Below are 15,115 nucleotides of genomic sequence, written 5' to 3'. Positions count from 1 at the left end.
CCACCAACATTGTTAAGTGGTTGTCTTCTCCCACTTACTTGCCTGATGGCTTTGTCTAACCTTGCATATAAATGTGCTTTTCATGGTCTTTGGTCACACCTTATGGAATTTACATTGGAGCCACACTCAAGCCTGTGAAGCATTCCTTTCCCTAGGACAAGCTGTGCTTAGGTACTGCAATGCCAAACACATTTGAGGAACATATCTCCAGCACACATCTATAACTCTTTATACACTTCTGGTACATACATCATGCGCTAATATTAATGGCCAGTATATTACCAGTTTGCATGTGACACCTTCCATGGCACGTTATAGATACAGATGACAATAGAGAGTTGGGGCAATGTGCTAGGCCTGATGAGCATTATAGGGTATCCTCTGCAAGTGAGCATTGAGGGTCTCCCTGGGACACAGAAATGTTATCCTGATTGTATGAGTAAAGGTACTTAACTTGCCCTGGTTGAACCTAAATTTAACCTCACTCACTAAGCAGGGGGTAAGGGTGCTGTGTTCTGAGGTTCCACTATTTAGCCCAGTTCTTAATGATTGGAGTGCTTAATGATTGCACCAGGTAGCAAAGCAGTGGGGTTGGGGACAGGTGTTCCTACCTGGGGGTGTAGACTCTTTAAATAGAGTCATAGACACCATTTGAACCTCCCCCTCTATGTTTAAAGACAAAGCTGATCATACTCATTTAAGAGTCTTTGTTTCTGCTCAGTGATGACTAGAGCTGAAGTCACTGGTGATCGGGTCTGGGGGCTAAGTCTTTGACTTGGTATGAGGACAGTGTTGGAGTGAAAGACAATGCAGACGTTTCAGTTGCAGAGAGGTTCCCCCCTCCGTGGTGAAGTCACTAAGAACAGGGCTAGGTGATGGAACCCCAGAAAATGTTATCACAGAGGCACCAAGCAGTGCCAGCAGTGGCAAAGGTGGCAGCAGGGACAGTGGGCAGTGGCAACTACAGAGGGATTGCTAGACCTTCCCTTTGAGATGTGGGAGGTGAACCCACATGAACACACCCCTGAATGCTGGGACTTCACTGACTACGGACAACCAACTCTGAGCAGAGCGCAGTGGAGGGGAAAGGAATAGTATGATAAAGGGTCATTTGTCCCTCAGACTTTTGTACTACAAGGGGGGAAACTGAGGCAAAGGGGGGAAACTGAGGCAACACGGTGGGGTGTTGACTTGTGGTTTGCATACTTTTGCATCATTGTTGTGCTGTTTTTCCAAATTAATGCTGAGTTCCCCCTTCCTTTTAATACAAGTTTTCTTGTGTTGTACACAGATTCAGTGCTTATAAGTGGAGAACTTTCACTTCTTAGAGGTGCCTAGGGTGGTGGTAAGTTTTCCCACATTGAGTGAGGCTCGAGCCAGTTCTGTTTTGTAATGTTAAGAGGAACTTCTGAATATTGAACCTGGCCTTTGTTGTTCCTGATACCACCTGGCAGAAGAGTTGCCTCTAGAAGACCCAATTTTATAAGCATGCAGAATGCAGCTAGCTAAACTCTAACCTGAGCCAAGGTTCCAATCGCCATCTAGGCTGATTTCCTAGATGCTGGAGACTAGCTGTATACTTATTCGACTCCTTCATTTTGCTTCAGTCAGCAAGCCCCCTTCACATTTTCCTGCTGCATTCCTAGCATTTGATGGTGCTATGTTAGGGTATAAATAGAAGCAATCAGATGTTCCATCACATGACCTAAAATGGAGTTCAACAGCTATCAGAAAGTACAGTTGGTACCGCTTAGTTTTGAAACAAAAACAAGCCTCTCCCCTACTTTAAAAGTTCTCAGGTCTCTGCTGTTGGAAAGGGAAAATAGTGCTGTACCCTGTACGCTGCAGTTGGCTTCTTCTCTGTCTTTGCTCTTGAGGCTTTACATACAGTTGCAGCAATTTTTAAAAATATATAGAGTCAGAATACCTCTTGATATTAACCTATTAATAGATCTACCCCTTGTGTTCTCATTCTCCAGTGGGGGCTTGACCAGGCATAGAAAGACAAGTGGGAAATATGGAATTTATTCCAAGACCTGTCTATCACTATAATATCTGCTCACCTGGAATTTGCTTTTATCTTCACTAAAAAGGAGAAGACTAACAGATGTATTTATGCAGCAGTGGTTAATGAAAGGGAGAAAAGACAATCATCATCTCTGGCTCCATGGAGAGCTATAACGCATACAGGGAGCAGTCTCATTTATCAACAGACCAAAATATAAAGGGGAGAGTCTGCAGCAAATTAGGTTAAATACAAAGAAAACCAAGAGTATAAATATTAGTCATGCAGGGGATATTGCAGAATCAACATCAGTGACTATTCAAGTTTAGTCTTCATAACCATCTACTGAGGATGATTAAGGATTAATTAAATAACTCCTATCACAATGCAGGCAGATGGACTGGAGAACTCCTGAGGGGGCTAGATCCTGAGGCTCAGAACTTCTCACAATCAGCTGACAGAAAACCCACTCAGCCCAAATCATCATATTATTCTGCCTAGTGCCTGAGTCAACTGAATGTAAGCCAATTGCAAAGTGAGATTCCAGCGGTGAAAACAAAAACAAAACTTAAACCCCCACCCCAGCAACATGCTTTAGCCCAGGGGTTCTCAAGCCTGTTTTTGCTGGAACCCCCTTTGAAAAGGTTTCGGGTTGTGATGACATCCCCTACCACCATGCCACCCTTGCTTCTATGCCGCCGCTGGTGGCGGTGTCTTCAGAGCTTGGTGCCCAGCCCAGCAGCTGCTGCTCTCTGGCCGCCCAGCTCTGAAGGCCGCACAGAAGAAAGGGTGGCAATACCGTGATCCCCCTACAATAGGTTTGTGACCACCTTTTGGGTCAGGACTCCCAGTTTGAAAAACACTGCTTTAGCCCTTACATTTATATTTATTAATTTACATTTCTCTAATTCATGAGTGTAAAACTGGTATAAATCAGGCCCCCGGAGCCCTGGAATTCCACTTGACTTGCAGTAAGAGGTTTTTTTAACTTAATGTTATTCAGTGAAATTCACACTAAAAGGAATGAAGTCTCCTGCAAGACAGTGGAAATGTATGGCTCAAGGACTATAGGTTTCAAAAGGGAATCTGCCCAAGCAATTCTTTTGAAGTGAAGCCAGAGGATAATTAGCAATGTCTCTCATACCCCTGTTGGAATGCAGCAATCTTCTACTTCCAAAACCTCCAAACACACTATAAAAGACTACTACAATGACCACTTTATTTGGGATGAGCTGCAGAACTCACCCACACCTTCACCATGTGTGTAAGCTGGCCATCTAGAAAAGCCTTTACGCCATCTCACCATGTATTCTCTCTAAATATACCTTTGTTACAGTGAATATATAAAGAGTGCTACTTTCACTCAAGAAAAAAAGAAAAATACATTTGGTTTGAATTCTTACACTGCTCTTCAGTGGTAGAGACAGAACAGTAAGCAGCCTAAAGCAATGTTATGTTAGTGCAAGAGTGTCCTCCAGTGGTGACAGTGTTATGTAACTCAAAGGATGCCTACTATAGAAGGATCCAACATGGCTGCCTCCTGAATGTAACATGGATCATGCCTGTCACAATGGTGAGGCTGAATGAATATAAAATACAGGGTCGGATTCTTCATTGCATTTTGTGTAGTCATTTACCCCTATGCAAAGTGACCTCAAATTGGGTATAAGCCACGACCATTTTCATTTTGCGGTATTGTATATCTATTTTACATTAACTTTTCACAGGGGTAATTTCCTACACAAGGAACAAAGCAATAGAGAACATCTATATTTTTACTTATTGACTTTTTAAAAAAATCTCTGATCTGTGCTTTATTTCTGAGGGGGATGCAAGTAGAATTTTGCAAAAAAACCCACTGCAGTCTGTAGAACATAATATCCAAATCAATACTGGCCTCCTGGTCCTTTCTGGAGATCGCACAGCTGTGCACAGATGGGACCTCATCACCACAAAGACAAGAATCTCTCTACCTGGAATGTTGAAAGGGGTACAAAGAATAAACTATGGGGAAAGATTCTTCTCTCTATTCTCCTCACCCTCCATTTCCTTTCCACTATTATTTAACTTTGTGGGTGATGGGTGTTTCCCTTTTAAAATGGGACAAAGGCTGCCAAAACTTACAATTCTCTTCATCGCCAGCTGGCTTCTTGTGCCAAACCACAGCTTTCCACCTCTTTCCCCACTCTCCTCTTTCCTAAATTTGTACGAGTGAAACGAGATCCCTAAATCAACTCCTTAATTCAGGTCCAGTTTAGGTTTATTGTTCCCAATTGTGAAAAAACCTACCGACAGCAGCCAGGGTAAAGGAAAACTACGAGGTTCTCTTTGAAGTTTATGAATTCTTCTGTCAGGGGGAAGTTCAGGGTTTGGCCTGCCCTTCACTTGTGTTTAAGATGTCCTCATCTGCTTTCAAGCAACTGTTTGCTTTCATGAGCTCAAGTAAAAGGGGAATCTTACATCCTGGGGCTCTGATTTTAGGGGGGCTACGTTAGCCACCAACAGCTATATTGAAGTAGCTTCTAGGTCTTGCTTTTAAGTGTTAGGGTTTCACACAGGGAATGTGGGATATGGACATGTAAGGTAAACTCAAATCAAACAAGAAAATTGACAGTTTTTGTTTGTCAGCTGAGGGTTGTGAGTCTGTACAATTACATTATTCAAGTTTAAGGGTATTTGCCTGTATTAAAAGCAATGTTATCCAGATGACTGAAGGAGATATTGATAAAATTGCATTAAGCCTTTCTCTCATTTTGCTGAGATATCTTGAATTTGACAATTTAGTCATTCCGGTTATCTCATAAATGTCTCAGTTTTGTGACTGAAGACTTACTTGCAGGAGCCACCATCTATCAAGGGGAAAAAAATGCTTCTATTGTGATGTGCAGGTCCTCAGCTGATGTGAATTGTCTTGAAGTCAATGGAACTAGACAGTTGACACCAGCTGTTTATACTGAAATATACCTCTGATGTTCATGTGAACTTATCAGGAGGCATTTTCTGGCTTTCAAACTAGGTTTAGATAAATCCCTAGGTTTATTTTGATAAAGTAAATGCCTTTAAACGGGTCATTTCTGCTTTCATTACATATTTTAAATGCATCAGAACCAATCTAATAAAATGGGCTAGATTCCTTGAAGGCTGCAAGAACAAGGTGAGTGTCACCAAAAATGGGATATATTAATTATTAATGTGCAACATCACATTTTTAGTATTGAGTTAAAGTGCATAATCTTTCAACCAGTTTTGGGAACAGCTAAAATGCATATTGGAGTAACAAGTTATTTAAAATAGGGAAGTGAAACTGTTCCATTGACTTTGGTACAGAACCATGCTAGACACTGTCTGTTGAACCAAGACATAGGCCCCAACATAAACCAAACAATTTACTGGAATAATGGACATTAACCTAATGATTTACTGGAATACTTAATTGGGAATATTAGGATGGGCTTCTGAAGATATTTATCATGTCTAGCCCCAGAAATGTTACAAACGCTCATGACTGGTGAAATATTGAGATGTGCTCACTGGGCCTGCCAATTGGGGTGACCCATAACTGTTAGGAAAATGGGCTGCATTTGATTGTGTCAAATGACTTGAAATTGAGCTCAATGTTGATTCATCGAGGGACCCTGGAGGAGGTGCAAGTGGGAGGAGCAACAGATCCTCATAGAGAATGACTGCTTCCAATGCAAAACACTGCATCCAAAACCAGAATTCTAGGATCTGGTCTACAGCCACACTAGTACTTCTGAGCCAACTCACACCTGAGTTTGAGAAAGAAATTGGAGATAGGACATAAAAGGCTGTCCAACTTGCAAGGACCAAATGATCTATGAAGCATTTAACATTCCATCTCTCAGAGGCCTGTTTCAAGAGAACTCCCTTGCCAAGATCCAGGAACAACACAGAGTTATACATATCATTGCGGAAGAAACTTGAACTGTCCTTCCCTATCTGAAGACCCAGTCACTGCCAGCTGTCAAACTGAGCTGGGGAATCCAGCTCCATGAGGCATCTACCTAATAAGTACCAGAGACATTGTTAATTCATTTTCTTTTGAGTAATGGCTCAATTAATTGAAGTTAAGTGTTTTCCAGATGTATTCCTGTGAATATTTATAAGAAATATTTATTTAGATCACCAATGCCATAACTGGACTTTGTGTGACAAGTGTCAGCAATGACTATTGTACTCTGGGAGAGGTAGTTTTGAATTGAATTGGCATCTTCAGTAAATAAGTTATTGGCTGGAGACCTCAGTTCTTCAACTTGTTGCTTGTGGGCAGATTCTGGAGCCCACACGGAGCCCCACTGATGTCAGTGGGGCACAGGTCAGCCCATGTGCACCAAATTGCAGAATGGAGACCTAAGCTTCTTTGGAGTTATTTGGATGACTTGGCGCAAAGAAGGGCCATAGCTTGGAACTGGCATATTAAATTGGAGTGGCAAATTAGAAAAGGACTTGTATTAAGGATCCATGATTTTATATTGATATTGAAATTACTTACCTGAATAGGTTATGTTTTAGCTGCAATAAGGTACTGCTATCTCAAAAGGTTTGTGATAAAATGTTTATGGAGTCTACATAAAGTTCTAGTACTTCATATTCCATTCATTATTTTAAAACTCTATAAACACTCATTTAACTATTTTTATTTTCCATTCTTTAACTTAGCACTGTAATATTTTGTTTTACAAGATTTATAAATTTAAAAGAATTTTTGAGTCTGTACTTTAGATTGGATTAACCAAACAAACAGCCATGAAAATTAGGATATGGATAATTGGTTAATTCAAGTTACTTAACCGATGTGTGTCTAATCCCATACGTAGTCTATTGGTCTTATCTGGGTAAAATGGAATTTAAAACAGCTACTGCTATTCACTTTCAAACTGTAAGTGTTTATAACAGCTATTAAATTTCTGTATTTATAGAAAAAAACACTTGATAAATATCAAACTATACATTTATAAATATGCCAGTCTTACAGAACTATAGAAATATGGCAAATGCCACGAAAACTATTCATTAAAGTTCAAAAATAAATAATGAATAGGCATATCCTGTCACCAAAATTGAGTGACAGATTAATGAATCCAGGCAAACAGCTCAATTTATTTGTAATACTATATATTTTCACTGAACACCTACTCACGACACATTTGTGTAGGATGCATATTTGAAGACATGAGTCTAGCAAAGAATAACTTGCAGGGTAATAAACCTATTGGATTGACCATTGGTCCATCTAGTCTTGTATCCTGTCTCTAGCAAAGTCTAGAACTTAATGCTTCTGAATAAGGTGCAAAAAACCCATAGTGGACAATTATGGGATAAGCTACCTACTGAAATTTCTTCATAAGACCCATCAGTTAGATGTTTTATTCTCAGGAGGTAGAAGAGTTTCTCTTAAAAATAACCTTACATAATGCAATTATAGATGCTTCCATTGCCAATATATTTATTTTTATTTGTTTCATATAAGCTGATAAAAAGGACATATCTAAGACTCTGGGCACCTTAGCACATTAACTATATAATACAGTTGTCAAGGTTCCTTCCCCACTCTGAACTCTAGGGTACAGATGTGGGGACCTGCATGAAAGACCCCCTAAACTTATTCTTACCAGCTTAGGTTAAAAACTTCTCCAAGGTACAAACTTTGCCTTGTCCTTGAACTGTATGCTGCCATCACCAAGCGTTTTAAACAAAGAACAGGGAAAGAGCTCACTTGGAGGGATATTTTGGGAGAAGATGTCTCCAAGCCCTACACCCCCCTTTCCTGGGGAAGGCTTGATAAGAATCATTACCAATTGGTACAGGTGAACACAGATCCAAACCCTTGGATCTTAAGAACAATGAGAAATCAATCAGGTTCCTAAAAGAAGAATTTTAATTAAAGAAAAGGTAAAAGAATTACCTCTGTAAAAATCAGGATGGTAAATACCTTACAGGGTAATCAGATTCAAAACAGAGAATCCCTCTAGGCAAAACCTTAGTTACAAAAGACACAAAAACAGGAATATACATTCCATTCAGCACAGCTTATTTTATCAGCCATTAAACAAAAGAATCTAATGCATTTTCTAGCTAGATTCCATACTAACTTTCCAGGAGTTGTAAGGCTGCATTCCTGATCTGTTCCCGGCAAAAGCATCACACAGACGGACCAAAACCTTTGTCCCGCTCCTCCAGATTTGAAAGAATCTTGCTTGTCCCCTCATTGGCCATTTTGGGTCAGGTGCCAATGGGATTACCTTAGCTTCTTAACTCTTTACAGGTGAAAGGGTTTAGCCTCTGGCCAGGAGGGATTTTATAGCACTGTATACAGAAAGGTGGTTACCCTTCTCTTTATATTTGTGACAACAGTAATCCCAGCATCATCAAAATAACCATTCCAACAGGAACTCAGCCATTCAGAGCTTACAGGGAGTGGGACTCCCCTCTACCCCTTGAGTATTATGGGGTAACGTATACCTCTCTGAATGTTATTGAAACTCTTGGTCTTATGATATCTAGTGGCAATGAGTTTTACAGTTTAGTTATGCATGGTGTAAAAAAGTATTTCCTTTGATAAAGTTACATTTATCCCCTTACAATTTCATTGAGTGTCCCTTGTTCTATTAGAGAGGAGTCAAATAAAAGCACTCTCTTCTCTGTACATTTAATTTTATACCTCTATCATATCCACTTATTCATGTAAAATAATTTTTAATTTAAATTCAGATTTTCAGGCTCTCTTCCTGTTGAAATCTTTCTAAGCTTCTAATCATTTATGTTGCTCATCTGAGCCTCCCCACACCATTTCTGATTTTTTTTTAAGACAGGGTGATGAGAAATGAATATAATGGGTGAAATCCTGGCCCAGTTGAAATCAATGGGAAGTCTATTATTGACTTCAATGGGACCAGGATTTCATTCATTTGTTCAAGGGGGTGTACCAATGATTTGTAAAACAGTATTACCATAGCTTCAGTATTATGTTCCTTATGAATTCTTACATTGTGTTTGCTGTTTCAGCAGCCCTTGCACATTGAGCAGAGGTTTTAGTCTAGCTGTTCACACCACCACTTTGGTCTTTTTCCAGAGTGGTTGAAATGAACGTAGAACCCAGTAATTATTTAAATTATTCTTTCCAATGTGAACTACTTTGCATTTGTTAACATAGAATTTTAGCTTTTATCATGCTGTCCTTTAATTTAGCTTGATTAGGTCCCTCTGAAGTTTCTCAGTCTTCTCTAACCTGAGTCATTTTGGGTCATCTGAACATTTTTCACCTCACTTTTAACCCTCTTTTCCAGATCATTAACATATTAAGCACCACTTTTAGTGCAGAATCTCGGGGCATCTCTGTTAATCTTTGGACAAATTGAAAATTGATCATTTAGTCCTACTCTGTTTTTTTATCTTAGCATCTGCACAATATTTCACCTCTCATTCTGTAATTACTTAGTTTCCTTAGTATTTTCTAATGCAGGTGAGGCACTGTGTCAAAGGCTTTTTGAAAGTTCAAATAAAAGGTCATCTCACTCTCCTTTACTAGCTATTTTGCTGACATGCTCAAATTACCTAGATGAGTCACAATATTTCTTTATAGACGCTTTCTTTGTAGGAGTCCATTGTGGTCTTAAATCTATTGATATCTTTTCCTCTCAGCATCTCGTGTCAGAACCTCCAACTTGGACAATACCTCATCTTTATTACTGCTAAGAATAGATTTGAGGAAGGTATTCCCCACAACAGTAGCCTCTGTTGTGAAAATGGATACAAATAAATCCTTTATTTTCCTGCAATGCCATTATTCTCCTTAATTATGGATAGTCCAGCAAACCTACTGGTTTCCTTACAACTTTCCTGCTTCTATTGTATTGAAAAGAAATATTTATTTTTTATAACTTTGGCTACTTGCTCTACAAATTCCATCAGTACCATACTGTTTCATCTTCTTACCCGATCCTATTACCTTCATTTAAGCTAGATTTCCATTTTCTGAAGCCTGTTTGGCTAGAATAGTCACTTGGGCTTTGCCATTCAGCTATACTTTTTTTCTTGCCTTTCTGCTTCCTTTCTTTTTAAAAGGTATGCATGTACCTTCTGTGACTCTATTTTGCAGTACTTACGTGACCGCCATAGTAATTCTAAGGCTTTTAATTTCTTTGTAGTTGTCTATAGAGACGTTTTGACTAGCTTCCTTATTATTTTAAATATATCTTTCTAAAGTTTAGTGTCTTGTTGACAATTCTTTGTAGTATGGTTTTGGTGTCTCATGTATTAGTATTAATTTACTGCTTGGGAACTTGCACCAAGATTTTTAAAAAATGGGCGCCTAAATTTAGGCTTCTGAATAAGTAGGTTGATTTTCTAAAGGGCTGAATATCCAGTCATTTCCACTGGAGTCCATGCTGGGGCTCAGCATCTTTCAAAGTCAGGCCACTTCAGAAACCTGTTTTTGAAAATATTGGCCTCAAATATGTTGACAGAGGAAATAAAAGCTTTGCAAAAGTTGTGTTTTGAAAGCAGTGTTTTGCTTATAAACTTTTCACTTTGCAGTTCATATAACAATAGAGGCTTTTATTCTTTTCAAGACTTATTGTCTAGCCTGTGGGATATACTGTACAGTTAGCAACCAAAACAAACCACTTCATTGGTTATGAGGAGAGGCTTGTGATAGCACCATTTGTTCAAATACAAAAATAAAAGTGAAGTAATTAATCTAAGGAGTAGTGACAGACAAAATGCAATAATCGCTAAATTTCAATCCTAGTCTTAAAAACCCTAGCAAAGGTGCCAGTCTTCAGAGATCAAGCAGCATCAAGAGCAGACTGCAGTCTCATTACCCGCTAAAGCTTTTTGCCTTCTTTAGGGGCCTGCCTCTGATTCAGTATTCCATCTCAATTCAGCCAAGCACATAAGCATGTGCTTAATTCTCATTGATGTCAACGGGACTTACACACATGCTTAATGATTTGCTGAACAGCGGCCTACACGTAGCTGTGAGAAGACTTCTGTTTGTTCCCACTTTCATATCAGAACCGCAGCAGCAGAGGCCAGGAGAGAGTCACTGTAGTTTATATTTCAGAATAGAGGCAAACATTTGTAGCTTACTCTGTTCAGTATTACAAACTTCGCATATTGTTCACATGTGCTAGCAGCCCTATCAGCGCTTTTATTATTGTTTCACTTGCACACTTGAACCATCCCATCCAATATTGGAGATCGGATCAAGAGTCCTGTCTTTCTGATGGGAGAGCCTTCCAACCAACGTTCAGAGAAGGAGGTAAGGACTGCTCTAAAAGTCTATCCCCCACAATCCTTATATGCCAGCAGCAACAGCAACTTGAGCCCAGGGGCTACTGGTCTGCTGCTGTTCCATTTCATTGATAACTGTAGCAGGTTTTCAAGTAACTTGCTATTTATCCAACAACCAAAAACATAACCACAGTCCTCATACTGAGTTTACTCTGCTGTCTCCACATCCTAGTTCTAGGACTTTATCATCAGTGTTGATATATTGGGCTATTGAATAAATAATTTTATGTATATATTTTTCTCCCACAGTAATGGATTATTTATCACAACCTACAAGATTCTGAGCAGAATAAAAGAATATTATTGAGTATTTAGAGGTTGTTCTGCTGATCAGCTTGATTGAAAACAAAGTTAATCAGCTAACACTCAGCAGACCACAGTTTAAAATCTTTTTTAAAAAGACTTCACCATGACCCACTGATCAGCACTGTTGTGACTAAACATATTTAGCTATTTTTATCTAACACCTGGCAACAACTTGTGCATCACTACTGAGGTCATCAATTGAGCTATTAAGAATGAGGACATTCGCAGTTCTCATAAAAAGCAGGGCAAGGGGTAATGGTATTTAGTTCTTAACACCAGCACTGAATTCTGGTATAAATTATCATCTTGTCCATTATTTTTCCATAGTTAGAATCTGCAGCAGGCTTACAAAGCATACACTTACCACTACAAATATGAGAGGTTTCCCAGTTGGCAGGAGTGGTCATAAGTCAGTATAATAATCTTCTCAGGGAGTAGAGAGAGAAAAAAGTCTATGAGACTGTAAAACATGAAGTGGCTACAGGACCTACAGAGAAAATAATGGAGGCAGTCTCTTCCACCGAGCATGACAATGGAACCCAACAGTGGCATGAGACACCTTCTCAGTGGCATTGGAACTTCTATAGTCGGCACGCTGAAAGTCCTGTAGACAATGGCAAGTACTTCATGCCAAGGGGTGCTGCCCCAGTATCACTCCAGTATCTCTAGTTCCAACACCCCTGCAACTTCTTCCCCTGGTGTAAGCAGCTGGAGAGGATTGCCATGTTCAGCAGGAAAACAAAAGTCTTTTGATGAGGGAGTCTTTTATCCAAGGCTTTAATCTGGCTCTGTTATGTATAGAAACAAAACATTCTTACTTAAAAAACATTCAGCTTGGGGTTATGCGCAACTGCCAGGTTATCAGGAGCACCCGGAACTGTTTGTTAGTAGAGGAAAAGCAAGTAAGCAAGATTTTACTAGGGAGGGCTGAGTCCATGCCCCTCAAGGAAAAAAACCCATGAATTTGGTCCCACCTCTTTCTCCCACTTCCAGATGCCCTCACTTACTTGATGATCCACTGTGTTAAGCTTGATGGGACCCACTGTGTTAAGCCAACATATTTATCAACGTTTCCAAAGATGATGGCAAGACAAAGGTTCACACGGTACACTGGCTCTTGACAAGAGCCTATAGGGCAGGCATGTATTGCTGGTGCAGATCAGATGCTTGGGTATCTCGGGGGATGCTGTCTGCAGGGACTGATGGAAATGGTTGTGCGAGGAGTACATGACTGAGATCAGGTGGTTGCAGACCATATAATGCAAGCTGTTTGGTCAACTTGCAGTATTGCCAACCCCAAGCATTTAAAAATCATGACTCAAGCCCTGAAAAAACAAAAAACCCAACCCTCCAACCCCAAATCCCACAAGATTAAAGCTCAATTTTAAACTAAAAAAAGAAAAGGTTTGGGTGCTTTTTATGTGCTATCTGATTCTGGAGTTTTTGGGTACACTTCATCCACATTAAAGCGTCTCTGCCATCATAAGGGCTAGAAAGTTATTTTTTTTAAGAAAGTAAAGCTGAGGTTCTCAAAATCATTTGGCCTTAGGAGCTAAAAATAAAGTTGTTGGTGTGGCAACACTGATTTTAGAGGAGTCCTTGTGGCACCTTAGAGACTAACAAATTTATTTGGGCATAAGCTTTCGTGGGCTAGAACCCACTTCATCAGATGCATGGAGTGGAAAATACAGTAGCAGGTATATATATACAGTACATGAAAAGATGGGAGTTGCCTTACCAAGTGGGGGGTCCGTACTAACAAGATAATTGAATTAACAGTAGAATACCAAGGGAGGAAAAATCACTTTTGTAGTGGTAATGAGGATGGCCCATTTCAAACAGTTGACAAGAACGTGTGACTGTTAATTGAATTGTCTTGTTAGTACTGACCCCCCACTTGGTAAGGCAACTCCCGTCTTTTCATGTACTGTGTTTATATACCTGCTACTGTATTTTCTCCTTATTGTTTTTGCTAATACAGACTAACACGGCTACCACTTCTGAATACTGATTTTAGAGATATCAGGGATAAGGCAAGACAGGAAAAGGGCTCTCCTCCAAAGGAAGGCAGCCTGTGACGTCGGGCCTGTGGTGAAAAGGCCTATGAAGAAACTCAGGAGGAGGTCTTACAGATAAGCAGGGGAAGAAAAAGGACCTCCAAGGAAGAGTAATAAACACTTGAAGGAAAGATCTTGGGGCATCACAATAATGGTGTTCGCTTGAAGCCTGGTGTTAGCATGTATCCTTGTTTAGGGGCACCAGACTGGAGTTTCCAGAGTTCTGTTGCCAGCTCAGCTATAGACAAAGATGTGAGGATACTTTTTATCCCGAGTGTTTGGAAGAAGTCCTTTGTTATTCTCCCTGCAACAATCAAGAGATTATTTAGCCTGTGAGGGAATCGCTTAGCTTTGTTTCAGTGGTGTAAGAGACTGTTGAGCCTGGAGAGAGCTGAAGGACTATTGAGCTGAAGGAAGGGAAAATCTGAAACAGTCTCAAGGTTATGAACATTTACATTTCGCTACTGCTATTTTTTAAAAATATCTACTGAAACCTAGCATGTTGAAGGCTGTGAAAGGTCTTAGGTTTGAATGAGTCTTACTTTAGCTGTTGAATGCTTCAGAATTAAGTGCAAAAGAGGAGAAAAGATTGACTTTTGGTGAAGACATGGCACTAAGCTAGGAAATGAGAGTTCCACTGCCAGCTCACCCATAGACAAGGGGGTGAGCATACTTTGCTTATAAAATTGATATACCATAGAGAGAAATGTGTACTTTCAATGACTTTTCAAAGTCCATCATGGAGCAAAGAAAGAGCAGCGCCTCCCAGGCCCAGTATAAAACTATCTTCTCCACCTCAGTAAAAGTCACAAAAATACCATTGTTACTCAAAAAAACCAAAACCAAAACAAAAAAAACCACAACCACTCTCCAAACACAAATGTTCTAATTAAAAAATTAATCAAACTCAGGAAAGACGCTTCTGCTTGGTCTCAGAGAATACAGTGTTCCACTTGCAGAGAAAAGAACAAACTTAAAAAACGCCTTTCACACATGTTATCTTTAACTTTCACTATACTTACTTCTATAGTTATCAAATTCCTTGTTCCACAGCAAACATCATGTGAGAACCAAGACTAATTAGGAGACTAATCACGCTTTTATGTTGATTGGCTGTTTTGCCCCCAACTCTTCAAAGGTTGTGACCCTACACTGGTTATTTAAAGAAATGAGATTCATAGTGGGGTTTTCAAGAGCACCTACATACTTAATCCCCATTGGGTGTGAGGTGCCCAGGCACTTTTGAAAACCCCACTAACTGTATCAGTTTTATAAAAAACACTTGAACTAATATAAAAATCAAGAAAACATATCACCAAAACCAAGCTATTATTAATGTTAAACTGAAGTAAAAACGGAACGTTACAAAAACTGAATTAAAATCAAATTGGCAAATTAGTCTCAAGATTTGATTGAAATTAAATAATCATAT

Source organism: Eretmochelys imbricata, chromosome 21 (assembly GCF_965152235.1).
Source record: "Eretmochelys imbricata isolate rEreImb1 chromosome 21, rEreImb1.hap1, whole genome shotgun sequence".
NCBI classification, from domain to species: Eukaryota; Metazoa; Chordata; order Testudines; family Cheloniidae; genus Eretmochelys; species Eretmochelys imbricata.
Note: the sequence above shows the minus strand (reverse complement) of the source record.